Source organism: Adiantum capillus-veneris, chromosome 6 (genome assembly GCF_014529385.1).
Source record: "Adiantum capillus-veneris isolate H3 chromosome 6, ASM1452938v2, whole genome shotgun sequence".
NCBI lineage: Eukaryota > Viridiplantae > Streptophyta > Polypodiopsida > Polypodiales > Pteridaceae > Adiantum > Adiantum capillus-veneris.
The window spans coordinates 31,306,780-31,332,821 of record NC_140936.1 but is presented as its reverse complement, the minus strand read 5'-3'; the positions used below and the strand labels follow the sequence as shown (position 1 = coordinate 31,332,821).

The following is a 26,042-nucleotide window of genomic DNA, read 5'->3' as shown; positions in this document are numbered from 1 at the left end:
AAGCTTCTTCTTCTTCTTCACAGAAAAGAGAGTACAAAATGACTAAGTGCTAAAGCTGAAAAGTAGCACATCTGTACATGCGATCACTAAGTGTGAACTCGCTAGAAGCGTACTAGGCTGGCACTATAAGTGTAGTCCAGCTGTAGAATCACTGGCAGAGATCCTCCGTGTCGATCACCTAACGCGCCAGTGAGTAAATGTCGTAAGCGGCCAAGACCCGTAGTGAATGCCAGCTCAAGGTGTAGAGCTCGACATCTCAACACTCCCCCTCGAGCTCTGCATGTCGCACAGTCCAAGCATAGTCCAAAAACGTCGAAGATTCTCAGCTCCGAGGGCCTTGGTAAAGATATCCGCTATCTGCTCCTCTGTGCTGACATAGACCAAGTCTATGTCGCCCGCCAACACTCGCTCTCGAACGTAGTGGTAATGGACCTCTATGTGCTTGGTCCTGGCATGGAACACTGGGTTCCTAGCCAACTGCATGTTGCTGAGGTTGTCACAATGGATGACAATCTGCTGGTCCACCTGCACTCCCAAGTCCTCAAGTAATGTGTGTAGCCAAGCTACCTCGCACGCCGCAACTGCTGCACCTCTGTACTCGGCCTCTGTGCTCGATAAAGCAACCGTAGGCTGCTTTTTCCTTCTCCAAGTAACAGCAGCACTCCCAAAAGAGAACATGAAGCCACTCGTAGATCTCCTATCAACAATGCTACCTGCCCAATCTGCATATGTATACCCACACAATGCTAATGGCGCATCTGTTGCATAGAACAATGCGTAGTCAAGAGTCCCTTGCACATACCAAAGTGTGCGTCGTACTCCATCCAAATGTGGCTTCCTCGGAAGCTGCATGAACTGACTCTCCAAGACTATTGTGTAGCTCAAGTCTGGCCTCGTGATAGTTAAGTAGATTAGACTACCCACAATCTTCCTGTACATCTTGACATCCTCAACAACATCACCCTTCTCTGCACTCAGCTTTGCATTCACATCCAAGGGAATCGAAATTGGCTTACAATCAGCCATACCATACTTTGACAACATGTCCAAAGCATACTGTCTCTGTGATAGCCATACACCCTTTGGAGTCCTGATCACCTCAATGCCAAGAAAGTAGCACAACTCGCCCAAATATTTCATTTCAAACTCCTGTTTGAGAAGACCCTTCACATGGTCAATCTCCATAGCATTGTCACCCACAATAATAAGGTCATCTACATAAATGGTAATGACCACAATCCCCATATCACTCTCACGTACATAGAGTGAATGATCAGCATGAGCTCACCTAAAGCCAATACTGACAAGATACTTGGAAATCCTGTCATACCATGCTCTAGAGCCTTGCTTCAAACCATACAAAGCTTTGAAAGTCTGCATACATGATCTGGTTAACCTGGATCGACATAACCATGTGGCTGATCCATATACACTTCCTCTTGCAACTCACCATTCAAGAAGGCATTCTTTACATGCATTTGATGCATAATCCATCCTCTAGATGCAGCCACTGCTATGACAGCTCTCACAGTCGTCATCTTTGCCACTGGAGCAAAGGTCTCCTCATAGTCTATGCCATACGTCTGTGCATAACCCTTTGCGACCAGCCTTGCCTTGTGACGCTCAATGTTACCATCAGCCTTATGCTTGGTTTTATATACCCATTTACAGCCAATAGCTTTCTTGCCACTTGGCAATGGCACCAACTCCCATGTGTCGTTTGCTTCCAATGCAGCCATCTCTTCATTCATTGCATCATCCCAATGCACATTTCCAACTGCATCCTCAAAACATGTGGGCTCCACATCCTGTATCACCTTAGCCATGTAGGCTTGGTGATGCGCTAGATACCCATCATAAGTCAATTTTTGAACTGGATTTCTGACTCTATTAGATCTGCGCGGTCCTCTAGCATCTTCTTGTACTTTCCTTACACCAGGTGTCCTGACAGCCGGAATTCCAAATTCCTCATCAAGACTTTGTTCAGAACCATCTGAATCCATGTCTACATGTGAAAAAGCTGATGATGCATCAGCCATAAAGGGAGGTTCATCAACCTTTTCCTTTCCTTTTCGTGATACATTCCCTGTACCTGTTGGTGGAGTAACCTGCGTATGTAGTCTACCATTCCATGGTTTCTCAACAGAGCCACAAGAAGAGGACTCTTGTGGTCCACTCAAAACCTGTGACTGTGGCCTCACATTTTGTACAACCACATCATCTTTTACATCAGCCCCAATAGTGCCATGTGCATTACTGTACCAGCTGCTCATCTCATCAAAGACTACATCTCTGCTCACTCGTAATTCTCGTGTAGTAGGATTGTAGCACCTGTACCCCTTTTGTTCAAGGGAATATCCCACAAGAATACATTTCTCTGCTTTAGGATCCAATTTCCTACGCAACTCATCTGGTACATGCACGTAAGCTATGCAGCCAAACACTTTCAAGTGTGCCAAATCAGGCTTTGTACCTGTAAACTTTTCCTCAGGTGTTACATCATGCACCGCAGTTGTAGGTGTCCTGTTCATAATGTACACAGCTGTATTTACGGCTTCAGCCCAGAAATGATGAGGCATGTTCTTCTCATTCATCAATGCACGTGAAACCTCTGCAATGTGCCTGTTTTTCCTTTCTACGACCCCATTCTGTTGTGGAGTATATCTGCATGTAAACTGCCTGCGTATACCATGCATTCGCAGAAAATCTGAAAAATCATTGGAGAAGTACTCTCCCCCTCCATCTAACCTCAATGTCTTGATTTGCATATCTGTCTCCTTCTCAATCATGACTTTGAAGTCTTGAAGGTGACCAAACACTTCACTTTTGTTACGCATGAAGTAGACCCATACTTTCCTTGTATGGTCATCAATGAAAGAGACATAATACCTGCAACCATGTATACTTGCAGTATCGGTTGGACCCCAAACATCTGTGTGCACCACCTCAAGTAGCCTTTTACATACATTGCGCTCATGTGGAAATGAGCCCTTTGACTGTTTTCCAAACTGGCATGCTGCACACACTTTATGCATACCATCCACCTTGAATTTGGGCAAACCTTTTACAATCTGTTTTGATTGCATGCTGCGCAATCTCTGCTCATTGACATGGCCAATGCGTTTGTGCCAAATGTCAACATTAGCCACAACACCTGTGCCCTGTGCAAATAATGCAGCTTTTACCTCAGGCATGTCTACATTCAGCGTAAACATTCTGCCCACACATTTGCCCTCTGTGATCAGCTTACAGCCATTCTGGAAATCTTCTACATAACAGCCATTTGGATTGAAGCGAACCTGCAAACCCTGCTCAACCATTTGTCCAACAGAAACAAGATTCTTTGTAATGTTTGGGACATGAAGTACATCTGCTAAGTACTTTGATTTCCCACTCTTCGTATTTAGAGGTATGTCCCCTACATGAGCAATGGGGTGAGCTGTGTCATCTCCTGTCTGCACATAGCCTGACACATCTGGTGTGCGCATATCTCTAAACCACTCTCCACGAGACGTCATGTGATTAGAGGCACCTGAATCCACATACCAAACATCATCTTGGGTGGAATTCTCTGCAGTCATTGTATTCATTACATGCTGCATAACAAACATGCGCTCATTTTTGCTGTCATCTGCATCTCTGCTAGTAGATGCATAGTTGCCATGTTCTCTCTTTCTACTTGCTTTTCCCTTTGGACAGTCACGTGACATGTGACCTCTTTCACCACAAGTCCAACATTCTCTACTATCTGGAGTATGTTGCTGCCTGCTTGATCCTACACCACGACCTCTTTGACTCCCCCTGCCTTGAGACTGGTTTCCCCTGCCACCTGTATTGTTTTGATTTGATTGACCTTCCAGAAATTGGCCCCTGCAACCCCTTGGGCCTCGACCACGACCTCTACCTCTACCTCTGTTGGAGTTAGAATAGAAGGCCTGTTCAGAATTATTTCTGCCATGAGAAGAAGATGTGTCAAGGTTCTTCTCCTCAAGAATAAGCATAGAAATCAAATCTTGGAACACGGGGATGTCATCTCTTGTATTCATGGAAGACCTAAAATGTACATACTCATCTCCTAGACCATCCAAGCATGCACGGACAATGTCATCGTCTTCCATTGAGACTTTAATAGATCCAAGAGCCTCAATGATACTCTTGATCTTCAAGGCATAATCATTGATTGAGAGGTTGTTCCTCTTAACCTGATTTAGCTCCGACTTTAGTTGAAGCTTCCTGGCCTTGGTGTTCACCTCGAACACTCTGCCTAAGTTTCTCCATGCAATGGCGGGGGTTTCAGCATCCTGTAGATAGCCCATCATGCCATCTGTGATGCTCATAGAAAGCCAATACATCACTTTGCTCTGGCCTTGCTGCCAGTCCCTCAAAGCTTTCCTTTGTTCTGTTGTAGCATTTGCCTCGGGAATCTCTGGTTCCTTTTCATTGTCTCCTTCTACATAGTCCCAATAACCTTTTCCTTTTAGGAAATTTGTTATTCTGAACTTCCATGCAGGGTAGTTATTTTTCTCAAGCTTCTCAGTAACAATCTGATTGAAGCCGTCAGACATCTTGCGAACGAAGGGATTGTGATGCTCTTGCTCTCTTAGCCTCTCTTGCCTGCACCAGGCTCTGATACCATGTAAAGAATGAGGATGCAAGAGAGCTACACAAGACAAGCACAAAGCACACAGAGATGGAAAGCTTCTTCTTCTTCTTCACAGAAAAGAGAGTACAAAATGACTAAGTGCTAAAGCTGAAAAGTAGCACATCTGTACATGCGATCACTAAGTGTGAACTCGCTAAAAGCGTACTAGGCTGGCACTATAAGTGTAGTCCAGCTGTAGAATCACTGGCAGAGATCCTCCGTGTCGATCACCTAACGCGCCAGTGAGTAAATGTCGTAAGCGGCCAAGACCCGTAGTGGATGCCAGCTCAAGGTGTAGAGCTCGACATCTCAACACCTTCTTCTTTTGACTTTGAGAGCTCTGAAGAAATGTGCCTGGTTAATGGGTCCGGGCTTGAGGGCAAGCTCCCGAGTCAGCAGTGGGGTTTTATTGATCTCCTCACCTTGTAAATTAGCAAGACACACTTTGGTCTCCAACCATCTTTTGTGCTCTTCATCAAGAGATTTTTCTTCTTGCTTTCTTTTAGCTAGTTTCTCTACTTCTTCCTTCAACTCCTTATTTGCGTCCTCTTGAGCCTTTTTCACTTTTGGCCCTACTCGTTTTATCATTGATTAGATTCTACAACTTTGAGAGTGCAAGGCTTAAGGGTTGGTGGCTCCCACATCCTGCCTTACCTTGCTTATCTAAAGACCTAAAGAGGGGGTCCTTAGAGAGATGATCCCCTGAGACTAGCTTTTTCTTCTTTCCCTCTAGGAAACATTTGTCATCACTAGCCCTTGCTATGTGAAAATTTAGGGGAAAGTGATCCGACATGCTCTTGGAGGTATTGATACATAGCATCACAGATGAAGGAAGCCAATCTACATGATGGGAAATGTAACACCCGTCTAGATGGGACACCGTGTTGGCATACTCGAGGCTTATGTATGTCAAGCCAGGAGAGCTACTCCATGGACCTGCATTCCACAAATCAAGCAACACCCATTTCTCATAGAGTGCTTGCCATTTGGATTTCTTTGAACCAGCCCAGTAGACTAGCCGATCTCGTCTTGTCCTTGCGAGATTCAACCATGTTGAAGTATCCCATGCAACAGTCATTCTAGAGGTTGTTCCCTGATATCCACTCAGAGTTTGGCTCTCCCCTTTGCATCATAGGGGGCATAGATGTTGATTATGGTGAATGAATGGCTTGCCCACTTGATCCTCACCCCAAGGACTGTACTTGATGCATGGTTGAGCACAACCTGTGGCTCCAACTCCCTGTCAAAAATGGAGAGCACCCCACTGAACCCCATAGCCCCATCTCCATAGAACACCAACTTCTTCCCAATAGCCTGCTTCCTACAATAGGAAGTGTTAAGATGGTGCTCTTGAGTTAGCCAATAATTTGTAGATGTTATTATGACCTCTTCCCAGAAGAGAGTGCTTTTCTTTGCAAAATTTATGCCTTTCACATTCCATGAGTGAATAAGTAAGTCTTCCATTAAGGTGAGAGTGGGAAAAATTCCTTCATGTTTGAAGGACTAGATCTCGCCACCTCTCTTTTGCTTCCCTCATCCGCCATATTCAATTGAGAAGCGGATATCTCTGAGGTAAGAAAGCCCTTCAGATTCCAATCCTAAAGCACCTTAAAGATGTTATCTAGATTGATGGGGGCTTCTTGATGATCTAGAGGGTTCTCCTTGCGGTGGAAGTTGTTATGCACCCCTGCTTTTACTTGCTTGCACTTAATCACCAAGACTTGCTGCCAACCCTCATCAATCAACCTAAGGGCTGTGGGCAAGACAATTTTTTGACTCGGCTTCTTGGGAGGTTTAGTCACAGGGAATGCAGTGAAGTGCAAAATTGGTGAGGCTTGGTTGTCAGTACTAGGTTCAACAATTGAATGCTTTTGGGGGGTGTCCTTATGGTTTTCCATCTTGCCCTACTCAAGCAATTCATTATCCTTGTTTCTCTCACCCTATCCTTGCTTTGCAGCTTCAACATCCATGTTGGATACTATCGATTCTTTGAGTGAGGTTGTTTGTGCATGTATAGCTTTATCCTTTTTGACTTCCCTAGAACCATTCAAATGGAAGTCTCTAGCAAAGTGGCCAAACCCATTGCACTTTAAACATGCTCCACAAAATGTATCAAACCTAAGAGGGATCACTTTCAAACCTGCACCTACATTGATCACCATGCTTTTTGGAGTAGTTTTACAAATATCCCAATAGATGCACACTTTATTTGACGTAGTCCCCAACTTCATGTGCACCGATATAAACATAGGAATACCCAAGGTTCTTGCAAGGTCGTTGAGATTATCCCACAACCAAATTGGTAAGTTGACAAAATCAACCTAGACAGGGCACAAACCGTTGAAGGCCTCTGGGGATTCAAAATCCGAGTTCCATGGTAAGATGTTGTTAACCCTCACAGACACCCTATCACCTTTGACCGACACATTATTCTTTATTTGATTGATTCATGGACCGGGCTTGTCGGTCCAATAGGTGTGTAGGTGATCACTGATGAGAGGCGCACAACTTATCTTATTTTTACTGTATTTTTGCAACAACCAACCACTATAGGTGCCCATGTGTGAATGGGTCAAACTCTTATAAAAGGTCTATTTTGACCTAAAATCCTCATTCTTGGAGGTGCAAGCTAAGAAGTTCTCTTGCTCTACCTCTATCTTCTCCTCCTTTGTGTGCTCACGTTGTCAGGAGTTTTTTGGAGCAAGGGATTGCGCATATGTACATACACATGCATGGTGCATCAAATAAAGAATTTCCCATTTTCCAGAGCCAGGTGGTTACGTGGGGCCCACATGTGTACAGGTAGGACACCATGTACATAGTGCATCGATTTTCACTATTACCAGTACCAATGTGTTTTTTCTACAATGAGGAGGAGTTGGTAGCACGTAAAACTTCTCGAGGAAGCTATCCGCGGGCCGACGACATGAGGTAAGTAGGTGCGTCAGATGGCATCTAGTGGCGTCAGGAGGGCGAATGGGGTCAATACTTGCACGCAGAGAAGTACGGACACAACATGGGTGTTTTCTGGTGAGAGTTATGCAGAAAGTTCATCATTAGGACCACTTTTTGGGGCCACTTCACGTGGTGGCGAGATGCATTATTGGAAAAATGCTGAGTGCCAGGTGTGCGAATGATGCAAAAAGGTGACAACTATGCACTGCGAGGTCAGTTTTTGGCCTGTTCGGGGTCCGTTTGAGGTCATCTAAAAGGCCAAGGGTGCCCAAGTAAAAAAGCGAAGTGTGGGAACTGAAAAAAGAGAGAGAAGACCAGAAAAAACATGGAGAAGAGAGGAGGAACAGCCGCAGGTGTGTTTTTGCTCATTTTGGAGCCTATTTTGGCCGCAAACTGCTCATCCGAGGTCGAATTTGAGCACTTTGATATTGTAGACTGGGTTTTGGGCTGTTTCGGACGCGATGGCGCTGTCCATTTTGCCAAATTCCTCACCCTTTTTCTGTTGTTTTTGCTGTGTAAGTTTCTCCTATGAATGAAGCTTCTTCTCCAATTTTTGATTGTATCTGGCATATTTTACCCATATTGTGTGAGCTGTTTGCTCCATTGGTGTTGGCCCAAGCTCATTTGTATCTAAACATCAGAAATTCTCCTCTTTTGAGCTGATTTTTTTGGGTGTGTGTGTGTGTGTGTGTGTGTGTGTGTGTGTGTGTGTGTGTGTGTGTGTGTGTGTGTGTGTGTGTGTGTGTGTTTGTGTGGAGTGGGCAAGTGGATAGTCTCTCTCCTCTCACTCCAGAGGTGTGTTCCCTGTCTCGGCCAGGTGTGTTGTGTAAGCCGAGTGGTGCCCCATAGTGTGTGTGTGTATCTTCCCAAGAGTGTGTGTCGGGTCGTTATAGAGGCGCTGTGTGTGTTTTCATCCCGCTCACATTCTTTTGGCGCCCCCACGGAGGATCTTCTTCGAGTACCTTCTGCTTCGGGCTTCAAGCTTCGAGATTTGAGATTACAGGTTACAGGTTACAGGTTACAGGGAGAGGTACAGGTACAAGTGATTCACACAGGTACAGGTGGCTGGAGTACAGTGATGTACTATCAATGGTGTCACTTGCAGTTGTTGTGGATATGCATCACTTGGCGCCTGTTTGAGCGCATTGTTTGTTGGTATTGTACGTTACTTGTGGAAACTGCCATTGTACGCATTTGTGAAGCCATACTTGCTTGTATTTGGTAGTCCCAGCCATTTCTAAGACTTGGTCTCGAAGATAGTCATTTCTGAGACTTGACTATATGCGATTTGCATTAGCCTTCGTGTGAGGGTCGATAGCGTGAGGTTTTTATTGAGCTGGGGGATTCTCAAATGTGGAGATCCTTTCGGTGATACAAGTAGCTGGAGCACCCTTTTTATGACCTCGCCATAGGCTATGTACTAGTGAGTCCTATTTGATGCTTGGGTTCTATTGTTGGCAGTTTATGCATACAGATACAGTCTATATTTTGGGTTCTCATTGCTCTACTTCTGGGGAAACTCTATCAAAATTTTTCCAAGTTATGATGGCTGGTCTTTTGGTCTTTTGAGCCATTTTATGCTGTTATGCTGCTGAAATTTTGGCAAAATTAGAGGATAAGACAAGTGTGCTTTCTTGGGAGCTTCATGGTTGGCTTTAATGGATGATCAAAATGGTCCTCAATTCACTCCTTTTCATTTAACTCAGAGAATCCAGATAAATGTTCATGTGTCCAGGAAGATTTTTTTCCAGCAGCGCATAGTCTTCATGTTCGGGCCAAGAAGATTAAGGGAGATACTGGAATGTCCTTTACCTGTTGTAATTCCAATGATCAACTATGAAAACTCATTTGATGTGCATGTGTTTGTCCTTATCTGAAGTTGAGCTCTATTGAAGCTTCTGGAAATTGAGTCAGTCAAAAGTCTTGGGTTCTTGCACATGTGTTCAAAGGGGTTCTTAAAGCATTAAACTTGGGTAGCCATGGCTTTCTCTTATCCGGAATTTCATGGAAGAAGTGGTGAAGATGCGGAAGACTTTCTGGAGCAAGTCGAGGCATGCATAAGCAACAATACGTGTGATGAGGAGAATATTTTGAGGCTATTTGGATTGCTTTTGAAAGATGAGGCCCATGTTTGGTTCATGGATTTGGAAGCTAAAGAGGCAGTGGCTTCTTCTTATGGTTTGAGTCTTGACAAGTTTATAGAAGCTTTTTTAGAGTGTTTCCAAGTTTTTGAAGATGCAAATGCAGTATGGAATGAGCTCAATGCTCTTAAGCAAGGTTCTTGTCAAGGTGTTGATGCCTATGTACAAGGTTTTACAGATTTATGGACTCGTTGGTGTGTTGCTCTTAAGGATGAGACCCCCCCTTGTTCATTGAAGAAAAGTTATTTTGTTGATGGTTTGTCACCTTGGTTGCGGTTCGAGGTTGAGTTGAAGAGGCCCGAATCTTTTGAAGATGCAGTATGCATTGCAAAGCACAAGGAATGGAAGTTTAAGCGTCTTGAGGAACATGGTATCAGTACAGGTATGCATGTGCAAGATGGATTTGACATTGAAGATGAATTTAAGCCTAAGCAGGTGAAAAGTAGCCTATCCTATGATGTTTCTCGTTTCTTCCCAAGGTCTATTGTGAAGCGTAAAGAGGTCTTGCAGGTTGACAGGTTTATGGAAGAGCCTAAAGAGGTGAGTAATGCTTTGGATACAAGATTGAAAAGTCTTGAAGAGGATGCATTGGCTACTTGTGTACCTTGTGATTCTGGGTGTGAGTGTGAGGTCGAGGTTATTGATGATGAGCACCTATCTTTGGATACTAGTTCCTTGGAAATTAGGGAGGAGGGCAAGGTTGAGAGCCATTTTGTGGATTTGTTGGATGTGGAGACTGTTTTGAAGCCATATTTTGATGTATGTGCAGTGATTGAACCGATTTGTGAGCATGATTGTGGTTTAGAGCAGGGATCTGTATTCTTGGAGACTGATGAACCCATGCTAGAAGCTATGGATAGTGGTTCTAGCCATGATTATGATGTGGATAAAGTTATGTGTGATGATGAGTATGCTTATGATGATGAGAAGGGGTTTGGCATATATGAGTCCAATCTCAGATATGTGGATGCGTATGCTAGGGATATGTGTGCTACGGGGATACTATTGTGCTTTGGATATCAACAACTTTACCTTCACACAATGCTTTTAGCTACTTGGGTGCATGATTTGCAGGTTGTTGTTATGGCTGGTGAAGCCAAGATGCCAGGTGATGAGTCACTTGAGTTGTCTCTATCGGTTGGGTTGAATGTGGCATGCAATATTTATGCGTTTGGAACTCCAGACAGGGCGGATGTGTTAGTTGGATATGCCTATGGTGCATTTTGGTTGATTGGTGACAAATATATGTGTGGTGTTATGATGCTTCTTGTGAATCAGGCGATATGCCTTTGGCCTTTTGATCCAGGTGGAATGAGCATCTACTAGTGCTGCTGCTGAGCATGAATGCTCTAGCAGGCTAGAGGGTGCGCAAATTATGTCAGGAGTTTTTTGGAGCAAGGGATTGCGCATATGTACATACACATGCATGGTGCATCAAATAAAGAATTTCCCATTTTCCAGAGCCAGGTGGTTACGTGGGGCCCACATGTGTACAGGTAGGACACCATGTACATAGTGCATCGATTTTCACTATTACCAGTACCAATGTGTTTTTTCTACAATGAGGAGGAGTTGGTAGCACGTAAAACTTTTCGAGGAAGCTATCCGCGGGCCAACGACATGAGGTAAGCAGGTGCGTCAGATGGCATCTAGTGGCGTCAGGAGGGCGAATGGGGTCAATACTTGCACGCAGAGAAGTACGGACACAATGTGGGTGTTTTCTGGTGAGAGTTATGCAGAAAGTTCATCATTAGGACCACTTTTTGGGGCCACTTCACGTGGTGGCGAGATGCATTATTGGAAAAACGCTGAGTGCCAGGTGTGCGAATGATGCAAAAAGGTGACAATTATGCACTACGAGGTCAGTTTTTGGCCTGTTCGGGGTCCGTTTGAGGTCATCTAAAAGGCTAAGGGTGCCCAAGTAAAAAAGCGAAGTGTGAGAACTGAAAAAAGAGAGAGAAGACCAGAAAAAACGTGGAGAAGAGAGGAGGAACAGCCGCAGGTGTGTTTTTGCTCATTTTGGAGCCTGTTTTGGCCGTAAACTGCTCATCCGAGGTCGGATTTGAGCACTTTGACATTGTAGACTGGGGTTTTGGGCCGTTCCGGACGCGATGGCGCTATCCATTTTGCCAAATTCCTCACCCTTTTTCTATTGTTTTTGCTGTGTAAGTTTCTCCTATGAATGAAGCTTCTTCTCCAATTTGTGATTGTATCTGGCATATTTTACCCATATTGTGTGAGCTATTTGCTCCATTGGTGTTGGCCCAAGCTCATTTGTATCTAAACATCAGAAATTCTCCTCTTTTGAGCTGATTTTTTTGGGTGTGTGTGTGTGTGTGTGTGTGTGTGTGTGTGTGTGTGTGGAGTGGGCAAGTGGATAGTCTCTCTCCTCTCACTCCAGAGGTGTGTTCCCTGTTTCGGCCAGGTGTGTTGTGTAAGCCGAGTGGTGCCCCATAGTGTGTGTGTGTGTGTGTGTGTGTGTGTGTGTGTGTGTGTGTGTGTGTGTGTGTGTGTATCTTCCCAAGAGTGTGTGTCGGGTCGTTATAGAGGCGTTGTGTGTGTTTTCATCCCACTCACAACGTGTGTATGTGTGTGTGTATGCTTGAGAGAGAGAGAGAGAGAGAGAGAGAGAGATCGAGCATTACGACGACGAGGCGGTTGAGCATAGTGGCGGCGGTGGCGGAGGCTTCTTCTTCTTTGCGGCACAAGATCCTTCATGACGGAAGCATTGAGTGGTGAGGGACACACCATTGCCCCTTTGAGCTTGCTAGACAGTTGTGTGCTTGCAGCCATTCGTGGCTCTCACATGGTGTTTTGGCAAGTTCCCGGCCTCTAACACGTGCGACAAAGTGCACATTTTTGGCATCATTGCCGGGGACTTCCTTGCACTAAGCTTGAGGAGCACTCAATGCTACTACCTCTTGAAGACATTTTTTCATCTGTTTTCAGCTTTTGTCTGAGTTGTTTAGATCTGTTAGTGGTTGTAATGTGCAGGTTTAGTAGGATTTGTTAGAATTTGTTAAGTGTTGAAATATGCAGGTTTTTGTTGGATCTGCTAAATTCTGTAATGTGCAGGTGTTAGCAGGTCTGTAAGTTAGTGTTTAGTTCTGTAATGTGCAGTAGACAATGAGCAGTATAGTAGACAGTGAGAAGGTTTATTGTGTGTAGTTTACTGTGATAGACAGTGTGTGAGCAGAGGTAATTAGTGTTAGCAAAGATAATTTGTGTTAATTCTGTTAGTTGTAGCAGGTTAGATAGAGTTGCCATGGATAGTTGTGTGAGCGCATGAGCTCGACCCCACGGGCCGCACGCAGCAGTATCCACAGGAAAATTTTTATTAAAAAAATTACCAAAAATGGCTCAAAAATTTTGAGACCAAGAAGAAAAGGAAAAAAGAAAAAATCTCATTTTAGAAGGAAGGGATCAGGATCTTCCCCCAAGCAAGCTTAGGCCCAGGCCTCAGTCCTCAGTCTTAAGATATAGTATAGACACTACTATCTATATAAAGACTAGGACCCAAGTGGAGGGATAGCATGTGGAACAAGTTCCTCAAGTCCTCCACCTTTTCCTTCACACTTACCCTTTGCACTTACTAATTTTAGCCTTCTCCTCGATTAGGAAAATACTATTTTTAGTATTTAAGGACTTTAGGTGACCGAGTCGAGGGTTGTAAAGCACGGCACATCCCTCTAATCAAGAAGCTTGTTTTAAGCTATCACATGCCATATTCAGTGGCTTGGTTAGAAAAAAGGACCTAAAAAACAAAAAAATTGAGAGTAAATTTGGGTTGCAAACGCTCAAAAAACTAGGTGAGCAGCCTTCATGGGCACTCGCCAACACTTCTAGATTATTGAGGTCACATGCACCTATGCTCTGGTCGTGTGCTAGAGGACGATCACATAGAGAGTATCTCCATTTACGCGGGCACCTCCACATAAGGCTCTAGGCCCTCAGTAGGAACTCCAAGGTAGTACCACTCAGGACCCACATATTGCATCTAGTGACTCTTCACATACGACATCATGTAAGATTACTTGATTCCTAATCCCAATAATTCAATCCAAAACATGTATGCTATGGGCCCACGGTTCGGATCGAGCGTGCTTAGCCGCTTGAAGGAGATATTTAATAGAGCCACTCGCTCCAAACATGCAGCTAACAATGTGAATGAAGGGGGTGGGGAAGTAAATTTACCATTCATGACCAACGTAGACCCCATGCTCCTAGAGAGTGTGCATGTGAATACTCCATTCATTGCACCCCTTGACTCTTCAGAGCTATTTACCTCCAAGGTTATATTAACTGATGGTAGAAGCCTTGTCGAAGTGCAAGAGGTTGAGTGATATATCATTGTGGCTAGGGAAAAGGAAACCAAGAGCCTACGCAAGGCAGAGCAATAGAGAGAACTAAAGGTGAAGGCCCCTACATCCATGCTAGGCGAGCAATCGAGTGCTCTAGAAGTAGCGACCACTAAGGATCAGCCCATAGAGAGCCACAAAGAATCTGAGTTAAATCTTGGTGCAAATTTGGGGACAAACCTTTCAAGGCCTAGTGGTACCCGGTATGACAATCTATCCCGGGAAAGGAGAAGACACAAGTAGTGATTCATCTAGTGACTCTTCACTAGAGATCCCATAATCAAAAATTAGACAAGAAGAGTAAGAGATATAAGAGGTGACAATATTGAGCAAATGTGCGTGCTAGAATAAATGAAAAGAAATCTATCGTAGAATGGCTTAATTATATAGGGGCATGTGATGCTCATCGGAAGTTGGTAGATAACTGGGGTGAATACCTTCAAAGCGTCATGTGGTGAATTCCACAACCCACTGACAGTGCACAGTTAGAGGCTATAGAGAAGCCAAAGTTGAGTCGTACCGTAAGGAGACGACAAAATCGAGAGTTAGCTCAACAACAAAAGGAAGCGGAAGAGAAATCATAGTCCAGAGAGCAACAAGATCCCATAGACTTACATCTTGCACATGATCATTTCAAATCCTACACCACAAAGGAATGTAAGGTTGTGTATATAAAGACCCAGAGAACACCTATCGATGGAATAAGGAAATAGAGTTAGCAGACCCAGGAGAGGAGTCCAAACCTATTTTGATCACCCAAGATCTGACAGAGACTGATGAGTAGATACTTAAAGAACTTCTCAATGAATTCAAGGATATATTTTCTTGGACATATCATGATATGAAAGGTGTTCCACCTTCCATGGTGAAACACACAATTCCCATGAATAGCATGGCTAAACCAGCCCATCAACGACCCTACCCAATGAATTCTAAGTATGCAAAGATTGTTCAAGAAGAAATTGAAAAGCTTGCCAAATGTGGATTCATATACCCTATTGAGCACTCATAATGGGTATCTCCAATAGTTATTGTGCCCATAAAAGAATAAGGAACTCAGAGTGTGTGTGGATCTCAAGAAGGTCAATGTCCACTAGCAGAGACCATTACCCCTTGCCATATTCAGAACATGTTCTTGAAAGAGTTGCAGGGAAGGAAGCTTACAGCTTTTTAGATGGGTACTCTGGCTACAATCAAATCACAATTGCACTAGAGGACCAAGCTAAAACTACTTTTATAACCGAATTTGGAGTGTTTGCATTTTGTGTTTTTAGATAGGTACTCTGGCTACAATCAAACCACAATTACACTAGAGGACCAAGCTAAAACTACTTTTATAACCGAATTTGGAGTGTTCGCATTTTGTGGTATGGCTTTTGGCTTAACCAATGCCTCTGCTACCTTCCAAAGATTAATAAACGCTGCTTTTAGAGAAATATTTGAGGGAGTTTTGCGAAGCTTTCTTAGATGACCTTTGTGTTTATTCCTCTCGGAAGAACATCTAGCATGTTTATGGAAAGTTTTTGAAAAGTGCAGATTGTATCGCATCTCATTAAACCCTTTTTAATGTCAATTTTGGGTTAAACATGGAGTCATTTTAGGGCATATAGTGTCCAAAAATGGGATTTCCACAAATGAGAGCAAAATTAAAGCCATTTCTAATTTACAGCCACCTACAAACTATAAAGGAGTTCAAAGATTCATGGGCCATGTTGGTTATTACCGGCGGTATATTTTAAACTTTGTCGAGATAGCTTGCCCATAATACAAACTTCTTATTGAGTTCCACTGGACCACGGAGTGTGACCATGCTTATGAGTTATTAAAAAAGACCTTAACAAGTGCTCCCATTCTACTAGTGCCCAATTGGAATGTAATTTTCCATGTGCATATTGATGCATCAAACTTTGCTATTGGGTGTGTTCTAGTTCAACGAGGAGAACATAAATTTGACTACCCCATTAGCTTTGCAAGTCTTCAATTAAATGATGCTGAGAGAAACTAGACCACTACAGAGCAAGAAGGTTCAGCTATGATTTATGCAGTGAAGAAATTTCGCTACTACTTTCTTGCCAACAACAAGTTTTTTTTCTATGTGGATCATCAAGCATTGTTATATCTAACAAATAAATCTTGTTCCAGGGGAAGAATTACACGATTGTTGTTAATTCTTATTGAGTTTGATTTTACCGTTGTGGTGAGACCCGGTAAAAGACATGTAATGGAGGATCATTTGTCTCGCATACCCAATGGTGAAGCTCCTACTGGAATCGATGATGAATTGTCCGATACTTCCTTATTCCTAGTCGAGACCATGCCTGAATGGAGTGAGAAGATTGTGAACTTTATAGTTAATGGTTTTCCACCCAAAGAGCTTCGTAAAGATGTAGCTTAAAAATGTTAAAGGAATGTGAACCTTATTCTCTAATTGCAAGAACTCTCTACAAGCTAGGGAAGGACAATATCCTAAGACGTTGTGCTTGTGAGGATGAGTATTTATACATACTGCAAGAAGCCCACATGGGTATAGCCAAAGGACATTTCTCAGGGGAATTAACTGCTAGAAAGGTGTTGCAATCAGGCTATTGATGGCCTACCTCATTCACAGATTCATCACTTTTTGCAAAAGGGTGTGATGAATACCAACGTTATAAGATCACACAACGAAAGGATAAGATACCCTTACATCCTATTAAAGTGACTCAACCATTTGAAAAATGGGGTTTAGACTTTGTAGGCCCCATTAGTCTAGCAGCTTGTAACACTCAATCTCGATATATTATTGTTGCCACTGACTATGTGACAAAGTGGGTGGAAGCTAGGGTGACACGCAACGCTGATGCAAGGTCAACTGCCAAGTTTCTCTTTGAGAATATTACTACATGATTTGGTTATCCCTTTGAGATTTTGAGTGATAATGGTACTCATTTTAAAAATGCATTGATAAAGGAACTCACTACAAACTTCATGATAGTCCACCATAAGTCCACGTCTTATTATCCACAAGAAAATGGCCAAAATTGAGAACACTAACAAGACCTTAATTTCTAACTTGACCAAAACAGTGAAAGCTCATCGCAAAAATTGGGATTTGAAGCTGATATCAGCTCTATGGGCTTATCATACTTCTTACAAAGTGGCTATTAATTGTACACCATTCAAAATGGTATTAGGCCAAGAAGAAGTTATGCCATGGGAGTTTGTAATTCCTAGTCTGCAGCGGGTAGCTTCACAAGAAGGTTGGGATGGTAACCCTTTAATTGAGCGCTTATATATCCTTGAGAGGTTAGATGAAGAAAGACAATTGGTTGTGCAAAATGCACTTGTGGAGAAAGATAGGAGAAAGAAATGGTTTGGCTGTCATTTAAAGAACAAGTATATCAAAGTTGGGGATAAAGTCCTTATGCATGGAGTAATCCCAATATCCGAACGAGTGCTTCCGAGCGGAGAAGAAACCGAGCGAATGAGAACTACTAGACCAATGGAGCACATTGTAATGTAGTTGCCCAAATCAACTCTAGTCTAAAATACTTTCGTCACTTTTACTCGCCACTTTATAATCTTTCCATCTTTATATTTCTGCCAGAATGCACTAGGAACTCTATTTGGTGCTCTAATGGCCTGATTCAAACTTGCACCTCCATGTCATGAATCTTCCACGTATGCATGTTGCTTGTGTTGTGCAAAGCCATAAACAACCCTCTACAACCCCCTAGGGTTCATGGAGGGTCGACTTGGATGCCGGATATTTTATGTGGTGCCAAGAACAAGGTGCGACAACCCCATGCTTGTGGTCTTACATCCTAGTTCAGCTCCAATTTCCCATACCATATTTCCAACGTTTACCTCAGGCCAATAATCTGTTTATTCTATGTGCAATTGCATACCCTCCCCCATCAATGGATTTACTGACAAACTCAAGCCTATGGCTATCTTCCACCAGTACCACATGTGCATCCACAAAATATTAACCTCTTCCTTTTCACACTTTTCTTCCTCATATTTGACCTATTCATTTCTCGACTTTGCAAACCCATTTCTGCCATCGAGGAATGAGTGAGATCGACCAAATTTCTATAAGTCAAGGCAACCGATGATTGATTAAATAATATCTCGGCTAGATCTTGCATACCGAGCCCATTGGTTGTCTTTACACTTAAGGTAGGCATTGTACATAACACTCTGAAGCATGGCCATCGTCATATTTGCACGAGCAGCTTCATCTAGACAAGCTTGTGGCAACACTGTGGTCCTTAAATGGTAATGTTCTTAATCATTGTCAAATGTAGCTACGCTTAGACAAGATGGGTTAATGGAGGTCTAGACCATTTGAAAACGCTAAAATGCTTTATTGAACCTAAATTTTGAAGACTCTAAATTTTAGGATGCAAGGTATGCGATGTTTCATTTACAGTAAGTGCTCAAAAAAACGTAGTGATCCCACATATAAATTTTGAGATTTACCTCTAAATTTTAAATTTGAGGGTGAGAAAATAGATTTTGGGGAAGTGTGGAGAGAATATCACGAGTATGTCTAAAAAGAAAAAGCTAATAAATAGTGAATCCCAAGAGATACTTCTCAATGATATAGCGAGATTACATGTGAGAATAGGCACATGAAAATTATATGTGATTCAAGTCCAACAAAAGGCACATGCATGTGGAAGATTTTGGAGAAACTTGAGAGGCAAGCGGGTTGAGAATTTTGGTAACTTGAGTCTAGTGGATATGTACACACATTGTAGGCAATTATATGAGCAAGCAAATACTGAAAAAATACCATTTTATGGTTCACTCCCATGTATGCCGTCTTTTTTTACTATTGAGGATGTATGCGGTGGGCTTGAAAAGTTGGCCACTCGCAAAGCAGGAGATCTTCAAGGTATCAAGCCGGAGATGATCAAATGGACGGAAGATTTTACCCATGAGTGGATGTGTGATATGTTCAACCTTGCACTTCAACATGGTATGCCTTATGATTGGAGTACTAATTGGGTTAAGCCTTTGCATAAAGGAGGGGATGTAAAGAATGTAAGCAACTACCGGACTATAATGATTGGGTCTCTTATGGAAAAGTTGTTTGGGTGCATAATGGAGATGAAATTGAGTGATTGGGCTGAAGAGAATGACAAGCGTGCGAAGGGACAAGCGGGTTTTCGTCGATGCCATAGCACCATTGATCATCTTGTCACTCTTCGTGTTCTCATGGAGGAAAGTCGGTTGAAAGGCAAGAGATTGTATTGTTGTTTTGTGGACTTTAAGAAAGCCTTTGATATGATTCCACGTAACAATTTGTGGAGAAGGATGGAAGAACTCCAAGTGCCATGTGAGTTTATGCTTGCGGTTTCTCGAATCTATGAGAAGGTGATTTGTCAATTGCACATGGGAAGAGAAATTTCAGAAATTTTTGTAAGCACTATTGGGGTTAAACAAGGATGTCCATTGTCACCAACTCTCTTTGGTCTATGCATCGATCAATTGGAACAAATGGTACTTGACTTTATGCAAGAAGAAGGCATTGAAGAGGTCACTATTTGCAATGCGGTAATCATGCTTTTGTTGTATGCGGATGATGTAGTGCCTTCTAGCACACACTTTAGAAGATGCCAAAAAGCTTATGGTTGTCCTTGAGAACTTTTGCTTGCATAGTGGGCTGATTGTAAATGAATCCAAAACAAAGGTTATTCTTGTGAAAACCAACCATAAGGAGAAGCCATGCATTGTGTACAACAACGAGACACTTGAAGTTGTTGAGAGCTTTAAGTACCTTGGCCTTGAGGTTCCATCCAATCACAAGTGGCATGAATGTGCTATGCGTCCTTTGGAAGCGAGAAAGAGAGCATATTATGCATTTGAGAACATGTGTAATGCGGGAAACATCAAGTGTTGGGTTCTCAAGAAGTATCTTTTTGATGCATTGGTGACACCGGTTCTTCTTTATGGAGTTGAAGTGTGGGGTGGGAGCATCTCAAAGTCTACTTGGAAAGAGTTTGAGAATGTCCAAAAGCGTTTTCTTACAAACTTTCTCCAAGTTAAGACACAAACACCATGTATGCTCCTACTTCTTGAGTCGGGATCTCTTCCAATTGAGGTTATGGGCATGGAAAGGGTTGTGGAGTATATGATAAAGATGCGTCAAAACCCCTCACATCGACTTCCTACAATTGCATGGGAAGCAAGCAAAAAAGTTCAAAAGACGCATAAAAGCAAGATCTTGAGCACGGGATGGATGCAAGACATAAAGAAGTGGTTTGGGAGATGGGATGCATTACACTTGCTACATGATGCTTCAATTGACTCTCAAGTGAATGAAGCTTTTCTACAACGCCAATGTATTACGGCTTGGGAGAAATCCGGTGGGTCACGCTTCATACATTACACCACCTATATTGCCCCCAACTACAAAACCATGTTCTTCGCTGAGAGAGGAAACCGTACTCACACTTACATGCTTGAGCCTATTCCCTTGTCCGCGATACGCACTATCGCAGCAATGCGGCTTAGCTCCCATTTCCTTCGATGCGAGATAGGGCGTTGGGGCAATGGAGAAGAGTCAAATCGATTGTGCACATTATGCTCACTACAAGTTCGAGAGTCTGAGTACCACACACTACTAGAGTGCTCAGCTTTTGATCACATCCGATACTCTTGCTTCTCTCACATTTTCAGCCATAACTTAGACCTACACACTTTCCTCTCCCAACCAAAGTGTGGGCTCTCCATTGCGACTCTCATCACTACAATTTTGGAGCATCGAGAGTCACTCATCAGCCATACACATACTACATCACATGTAACTTTGGTCCCATAGGTCATATTTGACCTCCGAGGACGATAATAAAATCTATCTATCTATCTATCTATCTATCTATCTCTCTCTCTCTCTCTCTCTCTCTCTCTCTCTCTCTCTCTCTCTCTCTCTCTCTCTCTCTCTCTCTCTCTCTCTCTACCAATGCACGCCCGGGAGGGAGCATAAACGGATTAGGCTTCCCATTCTTCAATTCTCATCAGCTAGCTGCACCTGCTAGTCGCAATGAGGGCGGGATCATAATAAACCACTTAACATTGCTCACACAATATGGGTACCGGTATTGCAGAAACCAGGGCTATCGTTGCTGCAATCGGAAAATTAGAGTTCAACAGCGTACTCTGAGTATTGGACATCCATTATGTGTGCTTCAGGGATTTGAAAACACCGATGCGCAACTTCTCGAGATGCCTCATGGTTGCTTTCCTACGGGCTACATTGGAAGGAAATAAGCAAGACATGAAGTATATGCTGAGAAACAAGGAGACTGGCAGTAAGATCCTCAAACTGATAGTAATGGCCACCTATGAAAAACAAATATTATAAGTCTGCCGTCACCCTAGCTCTACGCGCACGTACCTACCATTCTCCATGTTGCATCGCTCGACCTGCATCAACGGATCTCTCTCCCAATACATACATGTTGCATACACACTCCAAATCGCCCCTTTGAGCTATTGGACCGGTGTGCGCTGCTAGAGACAGAGAGAGAGAGAGAGAGAGAGAGAGAGAGACGCCTGATAGCTTATAATATGCTCCGCGTGCAGGGAGAGACGCCTGAAAATTACCACATGCTCCGCGTGCAGGGAAACGGCCAATGCATCATCAACCTCGACTCCCAATTTGAGTTCGCCTACAACCAGTCCCCACCCCTCCCTCTTTCCGCGATCTCCGCTATCGTCCGAAGCTGATTAATCCGCCTCATCGACCCTCTGTACGTTTCAAGCATGTTTCCACCGCTGACATTTCCATTGTCGATTGCTCCATTACCCGTGTCAACATGGCGGCTTCTGATGAGAATGCAATGAGGCTAGCTTCTCCAATGAATCTCAACCCAAGAAAATTACCTCTGCCTCTCTCTCTCTAGCAGCGCGTGCCGGCGCGCACTCCTAGAGAGAGAGAGAGATTCGTTGTCCACAATTCGTATTCTCTCTCTTCACACACACACATTGTTTTTCTCTAGCATGGCAACTTCTTCTTCAACCGGCGCGCGCTCCTATCGGAGAGAGAGAGAGAGAGAGAGAGAGAGAGAGAGAGAGAGAGAGAGAGAGAGAGAGAGAGAGAGAGAGAGAGATTCGTTGGCCACAATTCTCATTACACATTGTTTTGCTCTAGCCCTTTCAGGCCACATACTGTGACAGTTCTTTCATGCCATAGATAGGCAGGTGAAGAAGAGACCTCCAGCACCAGGAGAACGTGACAAGATGTCATCCGGTAAGGAAGGTCGAAAAGAGGGAAAGGAGGGAGCTGCAGCCAAAGTTGCTGGTGCAGCAGTGGCAGTTGGAGTTGCATGGGGTATTTTCAGATTTGTGAAGGCGAAAAAAGAAGAGGACACCCTCATTCAAGAGTATTATGGAGATTGAGAGGATTTTACTCTCCTTGATGGAGACCGCAATAATTATGATGCAGAGGAGGTCTACATTGAAGAGTAGTTGAGTTTGTGAAGGTGGACCCTCCTCCTATGGTTATTTCTCCTCATTCAGATGAGTTGAAAAGTGTACCAGAGGAGGAAATCAAAGCAACAAAAAAAGTAGAACCTCCCCCACCTGAGCCAAAGCTGATGAGAAGCCCAAGCTCGAGGAAAAGCCCTGGTTCCTTCGCCTTTTTTATCCACCCAAGAAAACTGATTGCAAGCCCAAGTTGAAGGAGAGTGAGAGCTTTGATAGTAAAGATGTGAAGCCCAAAGAAAGTCATAGTTATGAAATCAAGAGGGGGGATACTCTATGGGCCATTTCAGGAAAATATGGGATCTCGCTAGATGACCTGAAAGCTACAAATGGCTTGCATGGGGATAATATTTATGCTGGAGATAAGCTTGTTATACCTCCAAAATGATGTGCTGGCATACAAGGTGTGCCATCTCGCCATACAAGTTGTATGATCACCAACGTTTTCTGTATTTTTTTTTCAGAGAGAGAGAGAGAGAGAGAGAGAGAGAGAGAGAGAGAGAAGAGGAAGAAGAAGAAGAGAGTTTTAACGTCATAGGAAACTATCCCAAAAAAGAGGGAGAGAGAGAGAGAGAGAGAGAGAGAGAGAGACACACACACACACACGAAAAAAGGAGAAAATTACCAAAATATCCCTCTTATTCAAAGAAATTTTCAAAATACCTTGGTATCTATTTTTGTTGGATTGTTCAAGATTTTCTAATCTTTATTCCGCGTTGACAATTGAAACCTGTTTTTTGAGTGTTTAGAATGTAATTTGTCACAAATTACCTCAGTGACAAATTGCCTTAGGAACAAATTACCTCACAACAAAAAGCAATTATGTCTAAAAATAATGAAGCAATTCATCTCCAAAACCTATATAACCAACTCAATTTTTACTTTTAGCATCTTGGATTGATAGACAATTAGTCTTCTCATGAAAAGCTACAACTTTTTTTATTTTTGCAAATATTTAATTTTACAGCCAAGGGTATTTTGGGAATTTTGAAAACTTTGAAGGGCCCTTGTGCCCCACATAATATCGCACGTAGAACTCGTCAAGATCCACCAACTCTGCCATGGCTTCTCTCGTCTCATCTGAAATTCCTCTCTCTCTCTCTCTCTCTCTCTCTCTCCCTCTCTCTCTCTCTCTCTCTCTCTCTCTCTCTCTCTCTCTCGTGCGCGCGTGCGTGCGCGTGCGCGTAATGCAAAACCCTCCAAATGGGTATTTGCCCCGATGCTGCCTGGAGTCTTGTAGCTTCACATGATAAAGGTGGTGTTATCAAGACACACATAAGAGGTACACCCGAGAGAGGAATTGTTCCGCCGCACCATCTGCATGGTGACACATCATCTGTCCCACTCCATGTCTTGCCGAGGATTACCTGGAACTTGTTCTCACAGGGCCCATTTGATGGTTTCTCGAGGCGGCACGAATTTCTAGCATATGTCAAAATAGGGAGGAGTCCCACACCAACTCGCCAAGTATGATCCATTGCTCTGCTGAGCAGAGGCCTCATGCACAAGTAGGGCCAATAGAACTACAAATGAGCATACTCCTCTTTTTGCACCTCTATTTGAACTCACCACAATCAAGTTAGGTTCGGGGACATAATTCGAATGTTGCATAGTAGGAGAAAAATGAGACCTAAGGATTGCGATTATAAGAGGATCAACAATACCATTTTGATTGAGGTTATGGTCTTTTGAAAGAAGATAGAGAATATCACCATGCAAAGTATGAATAACGGGGGCTTAGTTACAATTCATGCAGATGTAGCAGTGTATCATGTACAAACCTAGGATTTGGAATCGATGTTAAAAGCATTATGCAAGTAGTCAACAGTTCATGCAGATATTAGTTATAGTTCATGCAGATGTAGCACATACCTAGGACTTGGAATCCATGCTGAAAGCCTTATGCAACTAGTCAATATATTATTGATATTGACTTGAAACCTTATAGCTGATCCTTATTGATGAACTTCTCTTTTATGAATCTTCCTCGGTTTTTTTCTTGCTCGGAAGTTTTCGCTCGGGGTTTGGTAGGACTCTATGCATGGAGTGCATAACGAGAAGAAAAAGTTGAAACATGCGGGAGAAGGACCATATAAAGTGTGCAAAATCACCCCACAAGGTACCATTCGTGTGGACACTCTTGATGGAGTTGAAACCATTGGATTCCTCAATGGGAGTAAATTTAAAAGATGTTATGATCCTTTAAGCTGAGAGGAGCCATGTGCCATCCATCAAAAAAAGGCAGCCAAGGCACAAGCAAAATTAAAAAAGATGTAAGATCAAGCTGAGGCTAAGAATCGACAACTTATAAGACGCCAACGAGAGGCCAACCTTGAAGTTACACATGCATTTCACGTTGAAACAGAGGATGACTGGTTGGACTCTGACACACTTCTATGATACCCTATTGAACTAAATGGAAAGTGCTATATAATGTCTTATTGGACACGGGTGCTAAATATAATCTACTATCATATGGGGTGTGGGGTTAGTTAGGAAAGCCATCTCTATCTAAGAGTACTATCCAAGTCAAGGGTGTCAACAAGAAAAAAACTATGGCTTTTGGAATCTGACATGCTTCTGTCCGTTATGACAATGGGGTTATAGCTGAAGACTTTTTGGCCATGTCTGTTGGAACTATGGAAGGCAATATAAAGCTAGGACACACGTGGATGATATCGACCAAATGCACTATTGATTGGGGGATTGGGAGTGTTACAACACAGAAAGCAACTCTTAGACCTATCACTCAATCAATATTGCCTCCCGAGAAAATACAACCCAAAACATTGCATGTCCAAGACGTTGAACGATCTGTAATTATAGCCCAACCCTCTAGAGCTTCAACTTTTGTAGTTGAAACAAAGCTTGAGACACACATGGCCCATCGCGATATCATAAATAAAACATACAAAGGGATCCCTAAAGTTATTTAGCGACCATATTTTATGTTAAAAAACAAGAGCCTTGTAAGAAACGCCCCACTCTCTTTAAAAAATGTAAGAAAACGTTGCTTTGGATTCCTAAAAGACTTTTGGAAGTACAATATCGGTGCCTAAACAAAAAGTGTGTTCTTACCTGTCACTTATAGACCCATGTGAGTCAAATCATGTAGCGATAAAACCAATTGAAGATCGTGGGAAGTGAAAGATCACAGAACACTATACACCTGATTTGGAGCTAGTTTGGGTACCCAAGTGAGAATGACTTGTTTCGCTTGGCTCAATTATAGAAAATACAAATGAAGCTTCTTCCTCTTCATGTGGTTGTTCAACAGAAACACAAATTGCAACACAACCTCCTACTACCATTGTAAATATCCACACAAACAAAAAAGAATTTGCACCTCCCGTTGTAAGTTCACCACCTACAATAACGTTGCAAGTAAAATCATGGGAGAGTACCTTGCCAACCTTGCAAAACAACTAGATGAAACTCCTAGGGTGGTCAAAAACTATCGATCAATGTCTT

The 26,042-nt window shown here is 43.0% G+C and overlaps 1 pseudogene; it reads left to right on the top strand.

Moving 5' to 3' along the window:
* The first annotated feature begins 22,328 nt into the window (after window positions 1-22,328).
* On the top strand, window positions 22,329-22,959 carry LOC147455311 (uncharacterized; annotated as a pseudogene).
* The last annotated feature ends 3,083 nt before the right edge of the window (window positions 22,960-26,042 follow it).